This window comes from Neovison vison, chromosome 8 (genome assembly GCF_020171115.1).
Source record: "Neovison vison isolate M4711 chromosome 8, ASM_NN_V1, whole genome shotgun sequence".
Classification (NCBI taxonomy): domain Eukaryota; kingdom Metazoa; phylum Chordata; class Mammalia; order Carnivora; family Mustelidae; genus Neogale; species Neogale vison.
The window spans coordinates 18,291,619-18,316,233 of record NC_058098.1 but is presented as its reverse complement, the minus strand read 5'-3'; the positions used below and the strand labels follow the sequence as shown (position 1 = coordinate 18,316,233).

Below are 24,615 nucleotides of genomic sequence, written 5' to 3'. Positions count from 1 at the left end.
AGGAGGCAGGGCCTTGGGAGATGATTAGGTCAAGATGGTGGAGCTCTCCTGAATAGGATTAGTGCCCGCACAGAGGGGACCTCTGAGAGCTCTCTCTCCTCCCCACCATATGAGGATACAACAAGAAAAAGGCCATCTGCAACCCAAGAGGGCTCTCCCCAGAACTTGACCATGCTGGTACCTGATCTCAACTTCTGCCCACGAGAATTATGAGGAATAAATTCCTGTTGTTTATAAGCCACCAAGTCTGTGGTATTTTGTTATAGCAGCCTGAACTAAGACAGCATTACAGTCTGAGATATTTATACACACACACACACGTGTGTGTGTGTGTGTGTGTGTGTATACACACACACACATATATCAAAGTGCAATTTCTCCATTTTAATACACTGAAGTCAGATACCATGGACTAAAATCCCAACCCCACCAGGGACTTCAGGCAAGTCACTCGCCCTCATGCGCTGGCTGGCCAGCATCTGGTATTTGCAGATGGGGTAAGCAAAATTAAATAACAATTTTTTTGGAAGAACTCTTCAGTAAGGTAGAAATAAAAATTTTATAGCCTGTATTTAAGTGAGAGCAATCCAACACTGCCATGGGGAGGGTGAGGTCGCACAGTGGACATCTGCAACTCCAGATGCCACATCTGGACCAAGGTTAAAGTTGTTTATTGCTGAATTCTTAAAAACTTGGGGAAACGCTACCTAGCTCCCAGAATTTACCTCTTTCTAGTTTTTCAAGTAAGGCTCCAATAGTGTATAAATTTATCACTTATTTGTGTGGTCCAAATGACAATCAGGAAAAGGTCATTTGTCCTGTCTTCCCCAAAGACAACAGCAGCAGCAGGAATGAGAGCAGCTAACAAGCAGAGAGCACACGGCCTGCTGCAGACACTGTTCATCTGAGCACTTCAGACGCTCTAGCTCATTTACTCCTCCTCACAACCCTTGGCAGAAGGTATTACGATTGCCTCCAGTTATGGGGGAAGAAACTAAGGCACAAAAAGGCTAAGCAACTCCCAAGGGCACTCAGCTGGCTGGTAGCTGGTAGAGCCTAGTTCCAGAGCACATGCTCTTCGCTCTAGGTGCTCCTGCCATCAAAGAGTACAAGAACAAATTATCACCCAGAAGAAAGGCACAGGCCATGAATTAGAGTTCGGGACAAAGCTGAATTGAACAAAAGATTCAAACGACAGGAGGAAGCCACTTCCAGACTGGAGAGACCTCAGAGAAGAAACAAGGAGGAATTCCCAGGATCTCACATAATTAGTGATCAAAGAGGGTCACTAAGACACAGCCTGGAAATATCTGAGAGCAATGTGCAGAAGGAAAGAGGAAAAAAAGAACTCTAAGAAGACAAGCTGAACAAGCAGATTATATGACAGAGAATCTAGCAGAGTTTTGATTTTTTTTTTTTTTTTTTTGTAGCAGAAGCCCAGAAACAAGGCGATGTAAGATATAACACCTCAAAGGGGGGGTGGGGAAATAGATGAGCAAATCAAAATATTTCAAGCTGTCACCTATAGACAAACAAAATGACGCCACCCTGCAGACCAGGAGTCCTGTCAATCCTGTGACACTGAGCCATCTCCAAAAACTACAGTCAACAGCCACCTGCATCTCCTCGGCCCCTCCTGACTCCAGTGTGAGCTGACTTAGGAACTCTGTGGGAACTGGGCCGGCTCACATTGCTACCAGTTCTCTAATTGAGAAAACCAGTGGCTTGGCTTCTTCTTATCCTGCTGGACCTCTGGGTGGCCATTGCTGGCCACTGCCTTTGTGGAAAATCATCTCTTCCGCATGGCTCTTTTCTACTTCTCCTCGACCTCTTCCTCTAGCATAAATTTGGCATTCTGGTCTGTCTGCAATCCCATTTACTAGCTTAGTAATGATGCCATGGAGTCTTAGTTTTCTGGCCAAGTAGAGTAGCAATAATTTCCTTATACAAGCTATAGAAAAGATAAAGGAAGTCACCTAAAAAAGCTCTTGCCACCCTGTGTGGGACATGTAGTACAGTGTTTAGTACGTCTCAGTTTTCTGCACCTAAAGAACCAGTCTTTGCCCAGTGACCATGTTAAGCCCTTTTACTTTCCGTTTACATGTTCTACCTGTGGGTTTATGTCTATTCTCATGACTGGGTGGCTCAGGGGGTTAAAGCCTCTGCCTTTGGCTCAGGTCCTGATCCCAGGGTCCTGGGATCGAGCCCCGCATTAGGCTCTCTGCTTAGTGGGGAGCCTGCTTCCTCCTCTCTCTCTCTCTGCCTGCCTCTCAGACTACTTGTGATCTGTCAAATAAATAAATTTAAAAAACAAAATAAAATACTGTCTAAGATGAGAAAGGAAAGAATTTTACATTTATTCTGTAGGACCCTTTTCCTACCAGTCATCTCCTAGAGGATTTGGGATCCCAACTTACAAATTATTCTTGGTGGTTCACCTGTAATATTGATTCACCACAGAAAAAAACCAATAGGACTGAGTCTTTAGAAAATAGGACTGAGCCTTTCTGACATCCTTGGAGCAAGCATGTCCCAACCCTTTATCTCCAGCCCTCACAACCTACCCCTGACTTTCTTACCCATTTTTCCAACTACCCTTAGATATGTTTCCCTAGATCTCTTCAGGGGTTGTTGAATTCAACAAATCCCAAAACAGACTCTTTTTTTGTCTCTTTCCAAATGAGTTTCTGCAATCCCCTCGGCACCTTTTGCCCCGCCCCATAAGGTGGTCAATATTTTCACCATCTGCTATCACCTTCCCTAAAACAAACCAAAAAACCCCTCACAGTCAGCCTCTCATTCCCAGTCTCACGTGAGCGAAACACTAGCATTTTTAGACACTGCTTCAAAACACGTCATGTTCTCTTCTCCATCACCACTGCTACGGCCTTGCTCGAGTTCCCGCCACTGCTCGCCTGGACGGCTGCCAGAGCAGCTTCACTGACTTGCTGCCGTCCGTGCTTCACGCCACAGCCAGTTACCTTCCTGAACACACAGCTGAGCACGGCACTCCCCTGCTTTCAAGCCTCTGGGACACAGGACACAGGCCACAGGATCCATAGGGAAACTTGTTGGTCAGACATTTGAGGTGCTTCACAATGTGGTCCGACATTCCTTTTTTCAGTCTCCTCTCCAGCAGGCTTTGATGAACTTGGGCAACAAACGTGGGCACCTTCAGGCCCTAGCCCTTTTGCTTTATCCTCTACCTCACAAAGATCTCCTGGTACAGTAGCAGCACCTCCCAGGATGCCTTTGCTGATTCACCAAACATGACTCCCTCCATCCATGTCTCCCTCCCTCCCTCCCTCCCTCCCTCCATGTCTCCAGGACACCTGACACATCACATCTTTTGCCATTGTTAGTCTGCGTGCGTGCTACCTCCTCAACCAGAGTGGGGACCCTGATGGCAGGGTCAGAACCACCTTTATCTTCATATCTCCTGCACCTACCTCAGCATCCACCCAGCTCAGAGTGACGCCTCGGTGGTCATTAACTAAATGAATGCAGGAAGAGCAAAAATACTTCTGAGTACCAGGCTGAAGCCCAGAAGAATGAGTACACATCACAGAACAAATGCAAAGTGCGCAAGAAAAAAACAAGGGGGTAGATAAGGAATAGGGAGAGGGGATGCCAAAACAGGGAGAAACTGAGTTTCCTTATATGGAAGGAAAGGAAAGTTCCTGCTTTTGCTTTGATCATAGTAAATAAATATAGAAACAAATGTTATTCCTGGCACTAAGAAAACTCGAAAGATTGTTCACCTTTAAAATTTGTCCAAAAGTTGAAAGGAAAGAAAAGCATTTCCCCAAAACTGAAGGTGTAACAGAAAAGAGACAACTAAAAAGTATAAAAATCAAGAAACAAGTTACATACAGAAAATAGAACAAATGCAACAGCAACCATAAATTAAAGAGGATGAATTTAGATGTAAGTCATAGAATCTTCAAGATAGGTTGAACAGAAGACAAAATCCAACAATATTTTGCTTGGAAGAGATAAGCTCTGAAATGACAATGAAGAAGTTAGAAATTGTTACAAAATCACCACATAAAGAATCTATGGATAATGAAAAGAACAGAAGACAAACATTGCTTTGAGTTTTGTCAAGAAACAAAAGTAAAAACTAAGCACACAACTAGTAACATTGAGAAACAACCCAGAAAACGAAGAGAATTTTTTTTTTTTTTAAAGAAAGGAGTTATTTATTTTGAAAGCAAAAACCGAATACTTTGGAAGGAACCTCAAGAAACAGATAGGAGTTGCTGCTTAGGAGAGGTAAGTGCCTGCCTGTGGAACAGGAGTAGGAAACTGATTTTTTACTGCCTCTTCCTCTTTAAAAGTTTTATGTTTCTATTACAAGTTTCTGTGAAGAGACTAAAAGTGATACTATAGTAAATTTAATTTTTTAAAAAAAAGAAATGCATGAAGTTGGAACAACTGAAAATAAAGAAAGGCAATAAAATTGTAGGGGAGGTAGCTTGTTTTTAAATTTGGATGGGCACCTGGGTGGCTCAGTCAGTTAAGCATCTGACCCTTGATATCAGGGTCGTGGGTTCAAGCCCCATGTTGGGCTCCACATAGTGCATAGTGCCAACTTAAAAAAAAAAAAAAAACACTTAAATAAATGGATTTTCTATTTAAAATGTAAAATTCTAGGGGTTCCATTTGCAACAACATGGTCAGATCAAGGGGGTATGATGCTAAGTGAAGTAGGTTAGAGAAAGGCCAATACCATATGATTTCACGCATATATGCTATTTAAGAAACAAAACAAATGGACAAAGAAAAAGAGAGACAAAAAACAGACTCTTAACTATAAAGAACAGATGGTTACCAGAGGGGAGGCGGGGAGGGGCATGGGAGAAATGGGTGAGGGGGATTAAGAGCACTTATGATCGTCACTGAGTAACGTACAGAAATGCTGAATCACTGTAGCGTACACCTGAAACTAATATAACACTGCAAGTTAATTATACCGGAATTTTAAAAAATTATTTAAAAAATAAAAAACAAATAAAATTCTGATGCTGTGCCTCACCCTAGACAAACTGTCTCAGAATCCCTGGGGGTATGACCAGGCATTAGTATTTTATAAAGCTTCTGAGATGATTCTAGTGTGCAGCCAAGTAGAGTGACCACCAGCACACGTGTATATGTCTAGTTATCTAAATATCTAAAAAATACAATGCAGAATGTGTAACTGTTTGAGATATTCGTGAATGGGAAGACAAAGACTGTGTAAGGGAACAGGAGTTCAAAAGAAGAAACATGCAAGGGGATATAATTAGCTATTGTGCAAATGTCTCTAATACACTGCAATTTAGGCAAAGACGCGGGCAGTTGCCTAAGTTTCATTGTAAGGGGACATGACCCCTGGCCACAATGAAATGATGGCAGCAAGAGGTATTAGTCTCTGCTCAAGGGTTATGGAGGACAGGAAGCATGTATGGGGATTCAAGAGAGGCTGAGGTGGAACAGCGTTACCTGCGTAACTGCATGGGGTTAGATGTGAGATAAATTCCTAGAAATGATGGGGCGCCTGGATGGCTCAGTGGATTAAGCCGCTGCCTTCGACTTGGGTCATGACCCAGGGTCCTGGGATCGAGTCCTGCATTGGGCTCTCTGCTCAGCAGGGAGCCTGCTTCTCTCTCTCTCTCTCTCTCTGCCTGCCTCTCCACTTGTGATCTCTCTGTCAAATAAGTAAAATCTTAAAAAAATAAAATTCCTAGAAATGCAATTGCTGAGTCAAATGTATGTGCCTTTAAAAGTGAAAGGTCAATTTTAAAAGATCTTAAAGGTGAACTAGAAAAAGCATGATGTGTAGAATAAAGAACACTTTGTACTTGATAGAAAGGAGGAGTGTGGGACTGATGAGCTCAGCTGGAGCGAGACAAGAAGGCTCAGTGTTACCAGGTAGTAAGCGCAGAGACTAACAGACAATTCTGGTGATTCCAATTTGGCTTTGCCCTTCCTATCAACTTTGTCCCCTCAGCAGAAACCTAAAGGAGAAAGAGGGCAGGAGCCACGCAGCTATCTGAGAGGAAAAGATTTTTTTTAAAGATTTTATTTATTTATTGGCAAAGAGAAAAAGAGAGGGAGAGAGTGCGCCAGCATGAGCAGGGGGAGCAGGTGAAGGAGAAGCAGACGCCCCGCTGTGCAGAGAGCCCATGCAGGACTCCATCCCAGGACCCTGAGATCATGACCAGATATTTAACTGAATGAGCCACCCAGGTGCCCCAGAAAAGATTTTTTTAAAGATTTTATTTATTTTAGAGAGAGAGCAAGTGCAAAGAGCAGGGAGAGGCAGAAGGAGAGGGAGAGAGAGAATGTCAGGCAGACGCCACACGGAGCCCAATGCGGGGCCTGATCCCACAACCCCGAGATCATGACCTGAGCTGAAATCAAGAATCAGACACTTAACTGACTGAGCCACGTAGGTGCCCCCCTGAGAAGAGAAAATTTGGGGCAGGAGCATTTCTGGACTGACTGGGAGAGCAAGGCCACCGGTGGGACAAGAACAGCTGGCGTGAAGGTGAGCACTAGAAAATGTGCATCAAGTTCATTTGTGAATAAGCTTGTTTTACGCCACTTCTAGTTTAGAGGACTCAGATACAAGGCCACTCAACGATTTTTATTCAGTCTACAACTCAACGTTAGAGAATGAGCACGCTGTAAGGTGTATATATCTAATAGTAGCCCTGAGGCAATTCACCATGAGGTAGGAAGTTCCAGAAGCTGTAACAGTAGAAACATATCCGCGGACTGCGTGGCCCAGGACTTGTGGAGGAGAGGTTGCTGCCACGGAGCTGTCCAAGTCAGGGTGACGTGCCCAGAACTTCCAGCGTGATGTACCGTCAACGGCTCTGACTCCATTTCTTCCCCCTCTCTTTCCAAAAATTTCTAGCCAGCACATTGAAGAAAAGCTCTTAACTTTATATGAAAAATAATGCAATAGATTTCCTTTACTTAAAAAGCTTTAACAATAGCAGCAACAACAGCAAAACCCCAAAGTCTGAGCACAAGCTGAGTGGCTTAATAACACACAACTCAAATAAATAAATGACCCCTAAGGTACATGTAGGGCACATGTACTTCAGCAAGTGAAGGCCAGGTCTACTTACACTGGTTATTTGCCTGTCTGCTTTGTCTTTAGTTATTACATTAGCATTGAAACATGCTTCCTATTCCGGAGGGCAGCCTGAGTGTGTGGCTTGGATAACTGGTATTCAAAGTAGTGTTCTAGTTTTTCAAGTCAGTCATTTAATGAAATGGAAGTCTAAGTCTCGCACCCAGACTAAAAGCTGGCTTCAGACTAAACCTGCACATTACAAAGACACAATACACAACTCAACTTTTGTATAGCCAGCAGTCAGTCTAAGACATAAGAAGTTCCTATCAAGTGATCTAAGAAATCACCTAAATTGTATATTCAATGAAGATTTTTGGATTCATCAATAAAAAGAAGAATCATTTGACCAAAGAGCTCAGCAATGAAAATGGAGGAAGGAGAAAATAAAGAATGTTTAACAACAATGTAAAGACTGAATATAGCTCCGGAGACTTAGGTGCTGCAAAGTCTGGTAACCGATATGGCAAGAAACTTGTTAAAATCCAGAAGCATACTATTTACCCAGGAAACATGCTTCTTCCTCCCTTCATTGGTCTCTCCAGCGTCTCCCTTCATTTCTCGCAGCCCTGTATGCATCTTGAAAGGTCCACTTGTTGCTTCGGTAGCTGCAGTTCAGTCCTGAGAAAGAAGAAGCAAACCATTACTTTATGAGAAGAGATAAAGCATCTTCTGGGAAGTGAAGTTATCCACGCTCGCCAATCTCCTTTCCTAATTCATTTCCACCACAACTACACACAAACAGGAAAACCAAGGCCGGGGGCGGAGAGGAAGGAGAGTAAAAAGGGACTGCACAAAGACAAACTAGCAATTTGAAACTATAAAAATGCTAGTAGAAACTGAAAAAATAATGAGTGGAAATAAGACAAACTCAATTCTCTCTGATAATAGATCAGAACAAGATGATTCATAAAATGAGTAATTTTAACATTCTTTACGCCGGTGAGTTTCCCTGTCCCTTTGTCTAGCTGCATATAAGATGGTGTAACAGAGATGAGAAAACTAACCTATGTGTGAACTTACAACTCCAAGAAAGCACACCATTAAAAATGGGTCGTTTTCTGGGGTGCCTGGGTGGCTCAGTGGATTAAGCCACTGCCTTCGGCTCAGGTCATGATCCCAGGGTCCTGGGATCATGTCCCGCATTGGGCTCTCTGCTCAGCAGGGAGCCTGCTTCCCCCACCCCCTGCCTGCCTCTCTGCCTGCTTGTGATCTCTCTCTCTGTCAAATAAATTTTTTTAAAAAAAGGGATTGTTTTCTGATATTCTTCCATTCAAAGCCCTGGGGCTTTCTGGGCATGGATTCTAGTGGTACAAAAAATGGTCTGGACTGTGAGTTCCAGGCCGAGGAACCATGTTATCCCTATCTTTGTCTCTGACTCTTACCCTGATGTCGTCCCACTCTTCCCAGCGTCAACGATGGGTAAACAGTAACTCTCAGCGAATGCATGAGACAATGACTATGTGTTTTCAACAAACCACGAGAGATGCTGCATGCAATGTTAAAATTTCTTGGGAAACAGTTGAAAAACCACTGCTTTTGAGTTACTTCTTTTTTTCCCCAAAGCATTCTCTTTGGTTGAGATGCCCATTCCAGGAAGGTAGCCCTAAAGTGAGTGTACCAGAGGCTCTCAGAACTTCGGATAGAACAGTCCGCTGGCACACAAGACAGGGTCAGAACTAGAAGCGTCTGTGCATGTAAACAAGTCCGCCCTCACCAAAGCAGCTCCCATTCATCCTTCGCCATTATTCTTCCATCTTTAACGTTCCCATCTCAAGCTTCTACCCTGTGTCAGGTACTGTTCTAAGAGCTCTGACTACATTAACTTATTCATTCTTTATAACATTCATATGCAATAGATTCCATTATTCTAATCCCCAAGGTGAGGAAACTAAGGCACGGAAAGGTTAAGTAAATTGTGCAAGGAAGGGCGCCTGGGTGGCTCAGTGGGTTAAGCCGCTGCCTTCGGCTCAGGTCATGATCTCAGGGTCCTGGGATCGAGGCCCGCATCGGGCTCTCTGCTCAGCGGGGAGCCTGCTTCCTCCTCTCTCTCTGCCTGCCTCTCTGCCTGCTTGTGATCTCTCTCTGTCAAATAAATAAAAATCTTTAAAAAAAAAAATTGTGCAAGGAAATGCACTAGGCTGCTGTTCAAAGGCGGGGTCCCTGGGCAAACAGAAACCCACAGTAAGCGGCAGACTCCTCAGCATACCTCACTTTCTTCTACTGCTGTCATGGGAGGACAGCGCCATGTCCAGTAAAATTCACTCTTGTGGGAGAATTTTCCTAGTTAATAATTGACTGAAAAACTTAACTTTGAATTCTATACAACTTAAAAACTGATCTTTTATTTTAAAACATTATCCACAGCACCTGAGTGGCTCAGTTGGTTAAGTGACTGCCTTCAGCTCAGGTCATGATCCCGGAGTCCCGGGATCGAGTCCCGCATCAGGCTCCCAGCACCACAGGGAGTCTGCTTCTCGCTCCGACCTTCTCCCCCTCTCATGCTCTCACTCACTCTCTCCCTCAAATAAATAAATAAAATCTTTTTTTAAAAAATTAAGCATTATCCAGTGAACATAACAAAGAGGAGATCTTCCTGGGGCACCTGGGTGGCTCAGTGGGTTAAGCCGCTGCCTTCGGCTCAGGTCATGATCTCAGGGTCATGGGATTGAGTCCCGCATCGGGCTCTCTGCTCAGCAGGGAGCCTGCTTCCCTCTCTCTCTCTGCCTGCCTCTCTGTCTACTGTGATCTCTCTCTGTCAAATAAATAAATAAAATCTTAAAAAAAAAAAAGGAGATCTTCCTAATTTTGTGGAAGTCAAGAAGTCAAAAGCAATAATTATTATAAGCCAAACACTCACATTTACCCACACCTTCAACATATTATATTTATTCCAGGTACTTTCTATGCTTACCAGATCCCTTCTTAGTTTGAAATTGCGAAGAACTGGCTCAGCCAAAGCATTTATTCTCTCACACTCTAGTTCAATTGAGTGGGACACGATGCTAATGATGCCAAAAGCCATGGATTCAATCCACTACAAATCAGTTCGCTTTGTTTGCTTCATGTCTACAAACTCTTAGCTGGACGGTGCACTCTGGATCTTATAAGGAATCAGGTGGGAGTGTGCAAGACAATGAACATAAATACATCTGCTGGAGAAACTCTCCACAGCCACCACACAGGGGCAGAAGCAGAACCATGGGACAGAAGCACCAATTTCATTATAAAGAAAATCATCACGATCACTGACAAAGCACTTCTACATTTCTAAGAACTCTTCTCAATGCCAGATATTTTGCCAAAATCTAACCTAAATTCCTTCATTCCAAAAACACAGAAGTTACAAAATAAGAAACTTGGATTTTTAGTTTTTGCACAAGCTCTACCTGATCTGAAAACAGAACTTTCTTATGCCTGACACCAATTCCACTGACAATAAAGCATTATGTGATCGTTTATGGTTTCAGAAATTGTCACAAAAATCTCTAGCAGTGCAGTGTGGCAAACCACTAGAAAAATCTTATTGCAATTGCATGTATATAGCTTAGATTCTTTTTTTTATTATTATTCATTTGAGTGGGAAGAGAGATTAAGCAAACACAGGAGCAGAGGAGAGGACCAAAGGGAGAGGGAGAAGGAAAATCCACCCCCGAGCAGGGAGCCAGAGCAGAGCTCAGGACCCCGGGATCATGCCCCAAGCCGAAAGGAGACAACTGACTGAGCTGCTGGGCACTCCTCTTTTAAAATTGCTCTTAATCTTCATAAAACCAAAAGCTGTTCCATATCCAAAATAATATAGCTATTTTAAACACAATTTTTCAAGTTAAATGAAGAAACTAACTAACATTAGTCCATATCACATTTTAAAACCACCCAGGGCCCAATCTAGGAGTTTTACCAGCTTCCACAAATAAAAATGGAAAAGCAAAACTGTATTTCTTAATTGTTATTTTAGAAGGAAACCCACTTGGGATCATCCATCTTCCAGTTTTCCTGCCCACAGCTGGAAAGAACTTCCCCAGTGGACAAACGCCGTAAAGCACGTGGATTCCAACAGTCACCAGGTAACTATGACAGCAAAGCCACCGTTATTTATGAGATCATAAAAATGATATGACGTCATTAAAAAATTCACATAACATAAAATCAACGATTTTAAAGTGAGCAATTCACTGGCATTTAGTATAGTCACAATATTGTGCAACTATCACCTCTACCTAGTTCCAAAACATTTCAGTGACCCCAAAATGAAACCTCGTACTCATTGTAAGGGTGGGGCAGACTGAGTGGAGTCATCCAATCAGTAGGCCGTATGTATATCCGCTGGGAAGGTTGAAATTCAATTGGCCACCTGTGTAGGGGCGGGGCTCAACCACCCCCATAAAGGTTGCTCTGCCAGGCTGCCGGGGGGGCTGCTGCAGGAGAGCCGGGGGGGCTGCTGCAGGAGAGCCGGGGGCTGCTGCAGGAGAGCCGGGGGCTCCTGCAGGAGAGCAGCGGCTGCTACAGGAGGGATGAAGTCGGCGGAGAGCGATGAAGTCGGCGGAGAGCGGTGAAGTCGGCGGAGAGCGGTGAAGTCGGCGGAGAGCGGTGAAGTCGGCGGAGAGCGGTGAAGTGGAGCGGAGAGCGGTGAAGTGGAGCGGAGAGCGGTGGAAGTCGCAGAAGAGCAGGGGAGTCAACGGTGTATAGTAGAGCTGTAACAGCTCTTGTAAGAGCTATAACCGCGTTTGGCGGCCCACCCCCCGGCGGCGCCCCCGAGCGCCGCCGCCTGCAGCCTCCGGCGGCGGCCCCGAGCGCCGCCGCCTGCACTCTCCGGCGGCGGCCCCGAGCGCCGCCGCCTGCAGCCTCCGGCGGCGGCCCCGAGCGCCGCCGCCTGCACCCTCCGGCGGCGGCCCCGAGCGCCGCCGCCTGCAGCCTCCGGCGGCGGCCCCGAGCGCCGCCGCCTGCACCCTCCGGCGGCGGCCCCGAGCGCCGCCGCCTGCAGCCTCCGGCGGCGGCCCCGAGCGCCGCCGCCTGCACCCTCCGGCGGCGGCCCCGAGCGCCGCCGCCTGCACCCTCCGGCGGCGGCCCCGAGCGCCGCCGCCTGCAGCCTCCGGCGGCGGCCCCGAGCGCCGCCGCCTGCAGCCTCCGGCGGCGGCCCCGAGCGCCGCCGCCTGCACCCTCCGGCGGCGGCCCCGAGCGCCGCCGCCTGCAGCCTCCGGCGGCGGCCCCGAGCGCCGCCGCCTGCACCCTCCGGCGGCGGCCCCGAGCCATCGCCTGCAGCTTCCAGCCGGCGGCCCCGAGCGCCGCCGCCTGCAGCCTCCGGCGGCGGCCCCGAGCGCCGCCGCCTGCAGCCTCCGGCTCCGGCCCCGAGCCATCGCCTGCAGCTTCCAGCCGGCGGCCCCGAGCGCCGCCGCCTGCAGCCTCCGGCGGCGGCCCCGAGCGCCGCCGCCTGCAGCCTCCGGCGGCGGCCCCGAGCCATCGCCTGCAGCTTCCAGCCTCCGGCCCCGAGCGCCGCCACCTGCAGCTTCCAGCCTCCGGCCTCGAGCACCGTCGCCTGCAGCTTCCAGCCTCCGGCCCCGAGCACCGTCGCCTGCAGCTTCCAGCCTCCGGCCCCGAGCGCCGTTGCCTGCAGCTTCCAGCCTCCGGCCCCGAGCGCCGTTGCCTGCAGCTTCCAGCCTCCGGCCTCGAGCGCCGCCGCCTGCAGCTTCCAGCCTCCGGCGGCGGCCCCGAGCACCGCCGCCTGCAGCTTCTAGCCTCCGGCGGCGGCCCCGAGCCATCGCCTGCAGCCTGCAGCCTCCGGCGGCCCAGCAGTCCAGTCGTCTGTGGTCCAGTTGTCAGCGGTCCCTCGACGCCTGCGGTCCTGAGACATCTGCGGTCCAGTTGTCAGCAGTCCCTCGACGCCTGCGGTCCTGAGACATCTGCGGTCCAGTTGTCAGCGGTCCCTCGATGTCTGCGGTCCAGTTGTCAGCGGTCCCTCGACGCCTGCGGTCCTGAGACATCTGCGGTCCAGTTGTCAGCGGTCCCTCGATGTCTGCGGTCCAGTTGTCAGCGGTCCCTCGACACCTGCGGTCCTGAGACATCTGCGGTCCAGTTGTCAGCGGTCCCTCGACGCCTGCGGTCCTGAGACATCTGCGGTCCAGTTGTCAGCGGTCCCTCGACGCCTGCGGTCCTGAGACGTCTGCGGTCCAGTTGTCAGCGTTCCCTCGACGCCTGCGGTCCTGAGACGTCTGCGGTCCAGTTGTCAGCGGTCCCTCGACGCCTGCGGTCCTGAGACATCTGCGGTCCAGTTGTCAGCGGTCCCTCGACGCCTGCGGTCCTGAGACATCTGCGGTCCAGTTGTCAGCGGTCCCTCGACGCCTGCGGTGCCAGCGGCCCTGCCCCGCACTCCAGGACCCTCAGCAGTGACACAGTGAGAAACGACCTAGATGTCAGCAACCTCATTGGGAGTAGGCTCGCCGGGGTCAAAGTTGTCATCTTTTATAAAAGAAAGCCCTGACCGGTCAGTGCGATTCATGATGCTTGGCGCGAAATAAAGCTTTGCTTGACCTTCGCTTTGTATCAGTCTCGTTCCTTTGATCACGGACCCTAACATTTGGGGGCTCGTCCGGGATCAAACGACGAGAACTGAGCCAGCATCAGAATTTTTAAGAAAAGCCTCCGGAGGTATTGGGTTTGGAGGTATTGGGTTTGGAGGTATTGGGTTTGGAGGTATTGGGTTTCGAAGTATTGGGTTCCGAGGTATTGGGATCCTATCCGTCTGTCTGGTTGGAGCTCCAGGGTATAGCCCACCGGGGAGAAGCTGGACGCAGCCATGCTCCCCAGGGCTGGAGTGGATGCGGGGACGCCCCATCCCTCTGCTGATAGATCGACAGGGGGTTCGAGTCCCCTTGGGCGGTCGGGGGGTTCGAGTCCCCCTGCGCGGTCGGGGGGTTCGAGTCCCCCTGGGCGGTTGGGGGGTTCGAGTCCCCCTGGGCGGTCAGGGGGTTCGAGTCCCCCTGGGCGGTCGAGGGGTTCGAGTCCCCTTAGGCGGTTGGAAGATGAAAATAGCCGCCATAAGTGGCAAATTTTGGGTAAGAATCGCTGGGTCTGCAGTTGTCTTTGTCTGGTTCTTTTGTTATCTATTGTGTGGTGTTTTGTGGACCAAAAAGCCCCCCCCAGCAGCAGGCTCTGGATAAGGATCACTGGGTCTACGTTTGTTTTTGTCTTGTTCTTTTGTTGTTGTCTGTTGTGCTGTTTGTTGTATTTGGAGAAATGGGACAAACAGAGAATAAGGGGCCTGTGACACCCCTAGGTCTTGTTCTTGAACATTTCAAAGATTTTCAAGGTAAAGCCACTCATTCAGGTGATACGGTTTATCCGGGAAAACTAAAAACACTCTGTCAATTAGAATGGCCCAATTTCTCCACAGGGTGGCCACCGGAAGGAACGTTTGCCTTGGCTCAGATATATTCTACCCTGAGTGAGGTCTTGGATCTACATCGAGACCAAGTACCATATATTGTGGCCTGGCGATACCTGATAGAAGAGCCACCGTCATGGCTCAAGTCCCATCTTCCACCTGCTAATGAAATTATTTCTCTCCCTCTAAGGCAGGTTGGAGCACCAAAACCAGAACAAGCAGATAAGGGGGATTCAGGGAAGAAGACCGTTCTACCTCCATCAGATATGGAGGATGCGGAATTCGCCCCCCTTTATTTGTCTTCTAAATCTGACTCTCGGTCCCAAAATGTCTTTACAAGTCCACCTCATACACGGTCGGGATCCACCTATGGGATCACCATGCGGCGAGACTGCCCTGATCCTTCCCCTTTCCCCTATCCTCCTCAGCCTTCCTCTACCTCACTGGTACGGTCTGCGCCGATGCTGCCCCTTCGTGAGGTTGCTCTACCAGAGGGGAGAGGGCGGCCTTACTTAAGCTATATCCCTTTCTCCTCTTCTGACATCTATAACTGGAAAACCCAACACAAATCCTTTTCTGATCACCCTCAGGATTTAATTAGCCTCTTGGAAACTGTTTTTCTTACTCACCAACCCACCTGGGTAGATGTTCAACAGCTCCTTATGGCTCTCTTTAATGGGGAGGAACGGGATCGCATCATGCGAGAAACCCATAAGGTGATAAGCGAGAGACTTGGCAGGGACCTCGATCCCCGCCGGATGGAGGACTACTGCCCGAGGGAATCTCCCGACTGGGATCCAAACTCTGATGAAGGTAAGGAGAGCTTACGTTTCTACCGCCAGGCTCTATTGGGAGGCCTCCGTGCAGCAGCAAGGAGACCCATAAATTTATCCAAAATTAGTACAGTGACTCAAGGTAAGAATGAGTCTCCAGGAGCCTTCCTAGAAAGGCTAATTGAAGCCTATAAAATGTATAGCCCGATCAATCCTGAGGCACCTGAAAATCAGAGGGCAATGAATCTTGCTTTTGCAAGTCAGTCAGCCCCAGATATAAGGAGAAAACTTCAGAAAATCGAAGGATTTGAAGGAAAAAATCTGACTGAGTTAGTGGGAATAGCAGAAAAGGTATTTAACAACAGGGATGCACAAGAGGATGAAAAAGAGACAAAAAAATTGGTTAAGGTTTTGACATTACATGAGGCAGGGAGGAGACGGCTAGGGGATAGTAAATGGAAGGAAAAACCTAAGCAGAGAGAAGGCAGGCGGGAAGACTTAGATTCCAATCAGTGTGCTTACTGTAAAGAAAAAGGACATTGGGCCAGGGAGTGCCCTAAAAGGAAGACGGCAATGCTTGCCACCAGAGATTGAAGGGGCCATGGTTCGGAACCCCTCCCCGAACCTCGGGTAAAAATTGAAGTGGAGGGGAAATCAGTTGATTTTTTGGTAGACACAGGGGCCCAATTTTCATCGTTACTTAAACCTATGGGAAAACTATCTGGAGAGGAAGTTTGGGTACAAGGAGCAAATGGCACAGAGAGACATAAATGGACAACAGAAAGGACTTTAAATTTAGCCTCGGGATTAGTTAAACATCGATTTTTGGTCCTCCCTAATGCCCCATATAATTTGATGGGAAGAGATCTCCTCCACAAGTTAAGAGCTGGCATTCAGTTTTCAGAAGGAGATATGACTGTAACATTGAGACAACCCACTGTACAGGTGCTTATGGCAGCAGTGGATGAATACCGCCTTTACGAACCAGTCTCAAAACCAAAGGAGACAAAGGGGGAAAGCCTCCTCCAAATCCTACAGAACGAGTTTCCTGAGGTCTGGGCAGAAGGGAAGCCCCCTGGCTTGGCTAAAGAACAACCTCCAGTGGTGGTACAATTAAAGGCGACAGCTACGGCTATACGCGTCCGGCAATATCCTCTTTCCCAGGAAGCAAAGGAAGGGATCAGGAAACACATTAACCGCCTCCGGGGAGACGGGATTTTAGTTCCTTGTAAATCTTCATGGAACACTCCTTTGCTCCCCGTTAAAAAGGCCGAGACTGGGGAATACCGACCAGTTCAGGACTTGCGGGAAGTTAACAAACGGGTTGAAGATATACACCCAACAGTGCCTAACCCCTATACCCTACTCTCCCTCCTGGGCCCCAAAAGAACTGTATATACTGTCTTAGATTTAAAGGATGCATTTTTCTGTATACCTATAGCAAGGGAATCTCAGCCCCTTTTTGCTTTTGAGTGGTCTGACCCACAGGAGGGGTTTCAAGGCCAGCTCACCTGGACAAGACTTCCCCAAGGATTCAAGAATTCGCCCACCATTTTTGATGAGGCCCTGCATGAGGATTTGCGTGAGTACAGAATTTCTAATCCAGGAGTCACTCTGTTACAATACGTTGATGACTTGCTAGTAGCCGCCGAGGACTATGAGTCGTGTTTGTGGGGGACGAGAGCTCTCTTACAGGCTCTGCAGACAAAAGGGTATCGGGTGTCAGCAAAGAAAGCACAGCTCTGTCAGAGCTATGCCACTTATCTAGGCTTTGACCTCCATGAGGGAGTACGTTCACTGTCTGAATCCAGGAAACAGGTGATTACCCGATACCCCCGTCCCACCACGTCCCGACAAGTAAGGGAGTTTCTTGGAACAGTGGGCTACTGTAGGCTATGGATACCACGGTTTGCAGAGATTGCCCGACCGCTCTATGAACTGACAAAAGGAGGGCTCACTAGGATTGAGTGGACAGCTGAAGCAGAGGGAGCATTTCGGGAATTACAGACAGCCTTGCTGAGTGCCCCAGCATTGGCCATCCCAGATGTAACCAAACCCTTCCAATTATACGTGGATGAAAAATCGGGAGTGGCCAAAGGAGTTTTAACTCAGACTCTGGGACCTTGGCGAAGACCAGTGGCCTACCTTAGTAAGAAACTAGACCCAGTAGCAGCTGGGTTCCCTCCTTGCCTCCGCATAATTGCCGCAACAGCCCTCCTGGTTAAGGATGCGAGCAAATTAACTTTAGGCCAAAATCTTGTTATAACCACCACACACGCGATTGAGGGCCTTCTCCGGACTCCACCAGACCGATGGATGACGAACGCCCGAGTAACGGGGTATCAGGCCCTTCTCCTCAATGAACCAAAAGTGGCCTTCCGACCCCCAGCAGTGCTAAATCCAGCCACACTGCTGCCAGAAGAGCTAGCTGACCATCCACATGATTGTGGGGAGGTCTTAACCCAAGTCACAGGAATAAGGCCGGATCTCAGAGACATTCCCCTCCCAGATGCCGAGATGACTCTGTTCACAGATGGGAGCAGCTACATAGTCAATGGAAAGAGGTATGCAGGGGCCGCGGTGGTTTCTCCTGAGCAGAGACTCTGGACAGCAGCCCTGCCACATGGAACTTCGGCACAGAGAGCAGAACTAATTGCACTCACGAAGGCACTGCAGATGGCCAAAGGAAAAACCACCAACATCTATACGGACAGCAGGTATGCCTTTGCTACACTGCACATACATGGGGCTATTTATAAAGAAAGGGGCCTATTAACAGCAGAAGGAAAAGGAATTAAAAACAGAAGAGAAATATTAGCTCTCCTCCAGGCTATTTGGGACCCGAAAAAGGTGGCTGTTATGCATTGCCCAGGACATCAAAAGGGGACTGATCTGATTTCAAAAGGAAACTACTTAGCAGATCAAGCCGCAAAGCAAGCAGCTCGAGAAAAAGTGCAAGAACTAGTCGCACTCCCGGCTCCAGCACTACCAGAAAAACCAAACTATTCAGAAGAGGATTTAAAGTATTTACAGAAATGGGTTGAATTAGACTATGAAGGGGACTGGGCCAAGACAAAAATAGGAAAAATAATTCTTCCTCGAAGACTAGGTAAGAAGTTAGTAGGCCAGATACATCAGGGCACTCATTTGGGGACACGAAAACTCAAGGAGCTTATAGGCAAGCAGTTCCAGGTTTCTAAATTAGGTCGTATGGTTCAGGATGTAGTTGATAGATGTGCCCAATGCCAGGCAGTTAATGTAGGAAGAACTAAAATGGGAAGAGGGAAAAGAGAAAGAGGTAAGGAACCAGGAATTTATTGGGAAATAGATTTTACAGAAATGAAACCTGGAAAATATGGGCACAAGTATATGTTGGTTTTTGTGGATACCTTTTCAGGCTGGGTGGAGGCTTTTCCTGCCAAGCATGAGACCGCAGGGGTAGTAGCAAAAAAGATACTAGAAGAAATAATTCCTAGGTTCGGGCTGCCTCTTGCAATTGGGTCAGACAATGGCCCTGCATTCGTAAGTTCAGTCTCACAGGCATTGGCCAAGGCTGTGGGCACAAATTGGAAATTACATTGTGCATACAGGCCCCAGAGTTCGGGGCAAGTAGAAAGAATGAATCGGACTCTTAAAGAGACCTTGACAAAACTAATTCTGGAAACTGGCGGTGGATGGGTAGATCTCCTTCCTTTTGCCCTCCTTAGAGCCCGATGTACACCTTATTTAAGCAAGGTGACCCCATTTGAAATATTGTTTGGGAGACCCCCCCCACTCTGTCCTCGGCTACAGGAGGTTGCCCTAGCAGAAATGACGGATCAGTCTGTACTCCAGTCACTGCAGGCATTACAATCTGTCTTAAAAAAAGCCCATACAGGAATCCGAGTTGCCCACACTGGAACAGAGACGGTGGAACCACATCCTTACCAACCCGGGGACTTGGTTTGGATACGTCGCTATCAAGTGGGGAATTTGGAGCCTCGTTGGAAGGGACCATTTACTGTTATCCTAACCACCCCCACAGCAGTAAAAGTGGAAGGCATCAGGGCCTGGGTTCATGCGGGTCATGTCAAACGAGCTGAGAGTAAGGATGCCCTCCAGAAATGGGAAATGCAGCCAAAGGACCCTGCTGACCATGGACTGAAACTAAGACTAAAGAAACTGTGAGTGTATTGTTGCTATACTAAAGAAAATTGGGGCGATAAAATGTTAGTCTTATATGTTCAATATAAGGTAGAACCATCTGAAAAGTCAAGGATTTGACTAATCTCCAAAGAAAAGGGGGGAATGTAAGGGTGGGGCAGACTGAGTGGAGTCATCCAATCAGTAGGCCGTATGTATATCCGCTGGGAAGGTTGAAATTCAATTGGCCACCTGTGTAGGGGCGGGGCTCAACCACCCCCATAAAGGTTGCTCTGCCAGGCTGCCGGGGGGGCTGCTGCAGGAGAGCCGGGGGGGCTGCTGCAGGAGAGCCGGGGGCTGCTGCAGGAGAGCCGGGGGCTCCTGCAGGAGAGCAGCGGCTGCTACAGGAGGGATGAAGTCGGCGGAGAGCGATGAAGTCGGCGGAGAGCGGTGAAGTCGGCGGAGAGCGGTGAAGTCGGCGGAGAGCGGTGAAGTCGGCGGAGAGCGGTGAAGTGGAGCGGAGAGCGGTGAAGTGGAGCGGAGAGCGGTGGAAGTCGCAGAAGAGCAGGGGAGTCAACGGTGTATAGTAGAGCTGTAACAGCTCTTGTAAGAGCTATAACCGCGTTTGGCGGTCCACCCTCCGGCGGCGGCCCCGAGCGCCGCCGCCTGCAGCCTCCGGCGGCGGCCCCGAGCGCCGCCGCCTGCACTCTCCGGCGGCGGCCCCGAGCGCCGCCGCCTGCAGCCTCCGGCGGCGGCCCCGAGCGCCGCCGCCTGCACCCTCCGGCGGCGGCCCCGAGCGCCGCCGCCTGCAGCCTCCGGCGGCGGCCCCGAGCGCCGCCGCCTGCACCCTCCGGCGGCGGCCCCGAGCGCCGCCGCCTGCAGCCTCCGGCGGCGGCCCCGAGCGCCGCCGCCTGCACCCTCCGGCGGCGGCCCCGAGCGCCGCCGCCTGCACCCTCCGGCGGCGGCCCCGAGCGCCGCCGCCTGCAGCCTCCGGCGGCGGCCCCGAGCGCCGCCGCCTGCAGCCTCCGGCGGCGGCCCCGAGCGCCGCCGCCTGCACCCTCCGGCGGCGGCCCCGAGCGCCGCCGCCTGCAGCCTCCGGCGGCGGCCCCGAGCGCCGCCGCCTGCACCCTCCGGCGGCGGCCCCGAGCCATCGCCTGCAGCTTCCAGCCGGCGGCCCCGAGCGCCGCCGCCTGCAGCCTCCGGCGGCGGCCCCGAGCGCCGCCGCCTGCAGCCTCCGGCTCCGGCCCCGAGCCATCGCCTGCAGCTTCCAGCCGGCGGCCCCGAGCGCCGCCGCCTGCAGCCTCCGGCGGCGGCCCCGAGCGCCGCCGCCTGCAGCCTCCGGCGGCGGCCCCGAGCCATCGCCTGCAGCTTCCAGCCTCCGGCCCCGAGCGCCGCCACCTGCAGCTTCCAGCCTCCGGCCCCGAGCACCGTCGCCTGCAGCTTCCAGCCTCCGGCCCCGAGCACCGTCGCCTGCAGCTTCCAGCCTCCGGCCCCGAGCGCCGTTGCCTGCAGCTTCCAGCCTCCGGCCCCGAGCGCCGTTGCCTGCAGCTTCCAGCCTCCGGCCTCGAGCGCCGCCGCCTGCAGCTTCCAGCCTCCGGCGGCGGCCCCGAGCACCGCCGCCTGCAGCTTCTAGCCTCCGGCGGCGGCCCCGAGCCATCGCCTGCAGCCTGCAGCCTCCGGCGGCCCAGCAGTCCAGTCGTCTGTGGTCCAGTTGTCAGCGGTCCCTCGACGCCTGCGGTCCTGAGACATCTGCGGTCCAGTTGTCAGCAGTCCCTCGACGCCTGCGGTCCTGAGACATCTGCGGTCCAGTTGTCAGCGGTCCCTCGATGTCTGCGGTCCAGTTGTCAGCGGTCCCTCGACGCCTGCGGTCCTGAGACATCTGCGGTCCAGTTGTCAGCGGTCCCTCGATGTCTGCGGTCCAGTTGTCAGCGGTCCCTCGACACCTGCGGTCCTGAGACATCTGCGGTCCAGTTGTCAGCGGTCCCTCGACGCCTGCGGTCCTGAGACATCTGCGGTCCAGTTGTCAGCGGTCCCTCGACGCCTGCGGTCCTGAGACGTCTGCGGTCCAGTTGTCAGCGTTCCCTCGACGCCTGCGGTCCTGAGACGTCTGCGGTCCAGTTGTCAGCGGTCCCTCGACGCCTGCGGTCCTGAGACATCTGCGGTCCAGTTGTCAGCGGTCCCTCGACGCCTGCGGTCCTGAGACATCTGCGGTCCAGTTGTCAGCGGTCCCTCGACGCCTGCGGTGCCAGCGGCCCTGCCCCGCACTCCAGGACCCTCAGCAGTGACACAGTGAGAAACGACCTAGATGTCAGCAACCTCATTGGGAGTAGGCTCGCCGGGGTCAAAGTTGTCATCTTTTATAAAAGAAAGCCCTGACCGGTCAGTGCGATTCATGATGCTTGGCGCGAAATAAAGCTTTGCTTGACCTTCGCTTTGTATCAGTCTCGTTCCTTTGATCACGGACCCTAACACTCATTAAGTAGCCACTGCCACCCCCCTGCTCTAGCCCCAGCAACCACTACTATGCTTTATGTCCCTATGGATTTACCAATTCTGGGTATTTCAGAAAAATGTAAATCACATGAAAGGTGACCTTTTATATCCGTGTTTTACTTAGCATGATTTAAAAAAAATTTTTTTAAAGATTTTATTTGTCAGAGAAAGAGAAAGAGAGAGGGAGAGAGACAGAAAGAGTACAAGCAGGGGGAGCAGCAAAGGCAGAGGGAGAAGCAGGCTCCCTGCCAAGCAGGGAGAGCCCAACAGGAGACTCGATCCCTGGACTCCGGGATCGTGACCTGAGCCAAAGGCAGATACTTAACCAACTGAGCGACCCAGGCGTCCCTAGCATGATATTTTGAGGTTCTTCTGTATTGTAGCATATATCAGTACTTCATTCCTTTTTTTTTTTTAAAGATTTTATTTATTTATTTGTCAGAGAGAGAGAATGAGAGCGAGCACAGACAAAGTGGAAGGCAGAGTAGGAGGGAGAAGCAGGCTCCCTGCGGAGCAAGGAGCCCGACGTGGGACTCGATCCCAGGACGCTGGGATCATGACCTGAGCCGAAGGCAGCTGCCCAACCAACTGAGCCACCCAGGCGACCCTAAGACTGAAAAATATCCCATTGTATGGATATATCACATTTTGTTCATTCATCCAGTGATGGACATTTGGGTTGTTTTCGCCTTTCCCTACTGTGGATAATGCGACTATGAACATTTGTGTACAAGTATTTGTTTGAATATAGATCTTCAACTACTTGGTGTATATACCTAGAAGCAGAATTGCTGGGTCTTATAGAAATTCTATGTTGAACTTTTTGAGGAATTGCCAAACTGTTTTTCATAGTGACTACATCATTTTCCCTTCTTACCAACAAACTGTGAGGGTTCCGATTTTTCCACACCCTCACCAGCACTTATTTTCTGTTTATCACAGCCATCCTTGTAGGCATGGAGTGGTACCACACTGTAGTTTTTTATTTGCATTTCTCTACTGTCCAATGATGTTGAACATCTTTTCATAGGTATGTTGGCCATTTTTCTATCTTCTTTGGAGAACTGTCCAATCAAGTCTTTGTCCATATTTTAATTGGGTTATTTTTTATTGCTGAATTGTAAGAGTTTTTAATATATTAAGAATACTTGGGCCCTCATCAGATTTGCAAATGTCCTCTCCAATTCTCTAGATTTTCTTGCCACTTTCTTAATAGTGTCCTTTGATGCACAAAAGTTTTAAATTTTGATGGAGTCCAATTTAGCTATTTTTTTTTCTTTCACTGCTTGTGCTTTTGATGCCTTTCTAAGAATCCATTACCAAATCTAAAGTCATGAAGATTTACCCTTATGTCTTCTTCTAAGAGTTTTGGCTGTTACAATTGGGTCTTTGATCCATTTTCAATTACTTGTAGTATATAGTGTGAGGTTGGGATCCAACTTTGTTATTTAGCATGTCAATGTCTAAGTATCCCAGCACTATTAGTTGAAGAGATTGTCCTTTTCCCCATTGAATGGTTTTAGTTGCATCAAATTGCATCAAATGCAATTGATTATAGATGTATGGGTTCATTTATAGTTCAATGCCATTAATCGATAGGTCTATCCTTATGCCAGCACCCCCCATTTTGATTACTGTAGCTTTTTAAAAATTTAACATTTAAAGTTTTATGCCTCCATCATCTTTCTTTTTTAAGACTATTTTGACTATTCAGAGTCCCTTGCAATTCCATCTGAATTTTAGGATCAACTTCTCCATTTCTGCAAAAAAGGCCATCAGGATTTTGGTAGAGATTGCACTGAATCTGTAGATCACTTCAGGTAGTACTGCCAACTTTATACTATCAAGTCTTCCAATCCATGAACATGGACTATCTTTCTGTTCTATGACGTAATTTTAACTTGTCTTAAAATATCCCTGATAAAGTAATGCAGTAATTTTCTTTAGTTGTATCTCTATGGTAATCTACCAACGCCCTGGAGTAATTCACAAATATGAAGTTTATACTTGTCGTGGAGAGCCCAATATTCATATCCCAGAGAAGGAGTGTCAATTACTCAGGGTCTTACTGCTTACTTTTCCCTACAGAAAAGGCAAGAACTCAAGGATTTTCATTTCCCTCATTTATAATTAATTTTCAGTTCCCAGCAGAGGAATTTATACACAGGAATCTTGTATGTTCACTGATAAGCCTGATGCGGGCCTTAATCCCAAGACCCTGGGATCATGACCTGAGCGGAAGGCAGCGGCTTTAACCCACTGAGCCACCCAGGTGCCCCAAGAATAAGTTGTTTAATAGGCTTCATTAGAATGGTAACATAAACTTTCTTCCATATAGTTCATATCCCCCCAAAAATGATTATGAAATATTAACTACTTTGTCAAAGAATGTGTTCAAACATAGTTGGTTACTTAGAATTTAAAGACTGGCAGGGAGAGAAGAAAGATTCCAAAGGTCTTTTCTCTAAATTTTTTTTTGTTGTTGTTAAAGTCTGTGAGAATACAGTTTTTAAAGTTATAAATGTAACTTGGCATGGACACAATCTGTTCTTTCCTGTTTTGGTTTTTTTTTTTCCTAAGATTTTATTTATTTGAGAGAGAGAATGAGCTGGGGGAGGGGCAAAAAGAGAGGGAGAAGCAGACTCCCCACTGAGCAGGGAGCCTGATGTGGGGCTTGATCCCACATCATGATCTTGGGATCATGACTGATGTGGGGCTTG

General features: G+C 49.3%; 1 protein-coding gene across 2 annotated transcripts in view; it reads right to left on the bottom strand.

The window, feature by feature from the left end:
- The window catches only part of ZHX3 (zinc fingers and homeoboxes 3), a 116,413-nt gene that overhangs the window by 51,434 nt on the left and 40,364 nt on the right, over positions 1-24,615 (bottom strand). For both annotated transcript variants that reach the window (XM_044263025.1, XM_044263026.1), the window contains exon 2: positions 7,631-7,747. The gene's annotated coding sequence lies outside the window, so the exon portion shown is untranslated. The remainder of the gene's footprint in view (positions 1-7,630; positions 7,748-24,615) is intronic.